A 266-nucleotide genomic window follows, 5' to 3' on the forward strand; every position below is an offset into this window, starting at 1 on the left:
ATGTCTGAGAAGTGACATTGTAATCGTTTGGCTGTCACCATCTATTAGTGCAGAGTAAATTGGCCTTTAGGAAGATAGTCTGAGAGGTAAATGAATATCTAAAAAGTGGATAATTCTTCAAGTCATTACTGATTCCACCTCTAGTGACAGATTGTCAGCGACAAGAACACTGTTGTTCACAAACACACCCTCTCCCCCAAGGGAAACAGACACCTAAAAGAAGAAAGTAAGCCCTTGAGAAAGTGTGAGCCAGCTTTGTTCGTTGT

This window comes from Sinocyclocheilus grahami, unplaced genomic scaffold, assembly GCF_001515645.1.
Source record: "Sinocyclocheilus grahami isolate Dianchi unplaced genomic scaffold, SAMN03320097.WGS_v1.1 scaffold1059.1, whole genome shotgun sequence".
NCBI lineage: Eukaryota > Metazoa > Chordata > Actinopteri > Cypriniformes > Cyprinidae > Sinocyclocheilus > Sinocyclocheilus grahami.